Source organism: Erinaceus europaeus, chromosome 10 (assembly GCF_950295315.1).
Source record: "Erinaceus europaeus chromosome 10, mEriEur2.1, whole genome shotgun sequence".
Taxonomy (NCBI): Eukaryota; Metazoa; Chordata; class Mammalia; order Eulipotyphla; family Erinaceidae; genus Erinaceus; species Erinaceus europaeus.
In genome coordinates this window covers 5,781,765-5,784,450 of record NC_080171.1, presented here as the reverse complement: position 1 = coordinate 5,784,450, position 2,686 = coordinate 5,781,765, and the positions used below count along the sequence as shown (strand labels likewise).

At 39.9% G+C, this 2,686-nt stretch overlaps 1 non-coding gene across 1 annotated transcript; it reads left to right on the top strand.

The window, feature by feature from the left end:
• Positions 1 to 440: 440 nt before the first annotated feature.
• Positions 441 to 547, top strand: LOC132541071 (U6 spliceosomal RNA). Its single transcript, XR_009552254.1, has one exon. It is a non-coding gene; the product is annotated as a U6 spliceosomal RNA (small nuclear RNA).
• The last annotated feature ends 2,139 nt before the right edge of the window (positions 548 to 2,686 follow it).

The window sequence follows — 2,686 nt, the reverse complement described above, 5'->3', positions numbered from 1 at the left end:
TCCCAGATTCAATCCCCAGCACCACCATAAGTCAGGGCTGTGCAGTGCTCTGGTCTGTCTGTCTCTGTCTCTGTCTCTGTCTCCCTTTGTGTGTGTGTGTCTGTGTGTGTGTCTGTGTGTGTGTCTGTGTGTGTCTGTGTGTGTATCTTTCTCTCTGTATCTATCATTAAATGAAATATCTAAAAAAGATAGGGTTAGTCTTTTCTGAATAAACTTTGTTTCTATAATTATGAAGCAAAAATAGAACAGAAATATAAACAGAAAATATTTTTAACACACTTGATATCAATCTGTTGACATAACCTCATAATGAAGACCATATTGAACTGATTCAATGCGAGCTAATTTGTCTTTATATCCTTAGTGGAATGTATTCAAAGAACAACAATAAAAATGTCTTTCAAAAGAAAATCTCAAAGTGTTTGACGTAACATTGTAATGTGCTTTCTCCAGCAGCACATGTACTAAAATTTAAACAATGCAGAGAAGATTAGCCTGACCTCTACACAGGAGTGATATGCAAATTCATGGGGCATTACATAAAAATACTGTAATACTGTTGATATTGTTATTCTGAAACTTATGCACACAATCCTTTATAAAGGGAACAGAACCTGATATAATAAAAATAATTTTAATCTTAGGAGCAAAGAGTATTAGCATAAGAAAATAAACATATAAAGTAATTAAAGAAGTTAAGACACCTGCAATTTGTGCAAATATCTGTGTGTGTGTGTGTTGTTGGGACCTCACACATGAATAGACTTCACTGCCCTAAGATGACTTCACAGAGAGACAGACAGACAGACAAACAAGGTGAATACACACACACACACACACACACACACACACACACACACACACACACATATATATATAGAGAGAGAGAGAGAGAGAAGGAGAGAGACCACAGCACTGAAGCCACCCTGTCCAACGCTTGACGTCTCGTCACCCAATCTGGTCCCCTACGCCTACATTGAACTTCTCTGTTCCAGACTCTTGGAAACAGAGTTGGCAGTCAGCCGAGGTCAAGAACAAACACCTCATCACAGACCCCTGCAAGCGTCAACCCGGCTTTGACCTAGCATGTTATGATCGAGCCCTCCTCAATCGCTATCGAACAGGCCATGGCCGGTGTGCCGCTATGTTCCATCGCTGGGGAGCCAGAGACGACCCGAACTGCCCCTGCAGCTCCAGACAGACTATGACCCACATAGTCAACGACTGCCACCTCTCCAGATTCAAAGGAGGTCTCGAAACTTTACATCAGGCTCAACCTGACGCTGTTGACTGGCTACGGAAGAAGGGCAAACGCTAGAAGAAGAACTGAAACTTCACCAGGGGCCATAGCACTCCCATGAGGTAGAGGGGTTTGAACTTGGGTCGTAAACATAGCAAGACAGACACCCTACCAGGAGAGTTATGTCACTGGTCTCTACCCCAGTAATTTCTAATTGGAACTGGAAATATCAGTGTGTATGTATGACATATAGCATTGTACACAGAAAAGACTTAGAAATCCTATCAGATACAGCAGAAAGAAAAGCCACCAGCATCTAAACTATGTTCTCTAAATCTCGTCTAGTAGAGGAGACAGTTATTTGGAGTAATGGCTAAATCCAGATGCATGACAGAAATACATTAAGTTGAACTTGAAGCTATCAGAAAATACTGGGACCATGCTAATGTGAAGAAAATATCACGGGACCATTTGAGTCTTGATAACAATAACAAATACACAGATAAGAACATTAAAGTCTGAAAAGAATATCGCAGCAACCTTAAAGAGAAAAAATACCATTGATAAAATTTGAAAGATACTGGAAAACTGGTCTTTATTTTTCTGAAAACGAATGTACAAAGAATCAGGTAATTTCCCTTGGTTCTTTATAGAAACCCAGAAGGACTAAATACTGTGAGGGTTGTTTTTATTAAAGTGCTCCAGTTAGCAAATAAAGGAGGAGAATGTCAGGTAGTTGGAAAACATCATGATGCATTGATACACAGGAAAACTAAAATAATAATAATAGTAATAATAATACACCATCACTTTTCCAGGAACCCAAGAGAACTGTCCTTCCAAAATTGTACAAAAAATAGTGGATATACATAATGAGTCATGACTACTTACATGTCAAGAAAAGGGAAACGAAAACATTGTGTACTTCCTGTTGCAATTACATCTTTTACACAGTAGTGTGTGTATGCGTGTGTGTGTGTGTGTGTGTGTGTGTGTGTAAGTACTGACCTTAAGGCATATCAAGTTATACAGGACATATTAAATATTACTGTAGTCAGCGATCAATAAAATCTAAAATGTAAAAAACTCCATAGAACATCACTAGTAATTTGACTTTCTCAACAAATAAATGTAAGGAAAATGAGAGAAGAAAACTCATAATGTAAAAGAAACTGAAGGGAGTCGGGCGGTAGCTCAATGGGTTAAGCGCACGTGGCGCAAAGCACAAGGACCGTCACAAGGATCCCAGTTGGAGCCCCTGGCTCCCCACCTGCAGGGGGTTGCTTTACGAGTGGTGAAGTAGGTCTGCAGGTGTCTTATCTTTCCCTCCCTTTGTCTCCCTTCCCCCCCCCCGCTCTCCATTTCTGTCTGTCCTATCTAACAACAACGACATCAATAACTACAACAATAATAACTACAATGAAAACAAGGGCAACAAAAGGGAAA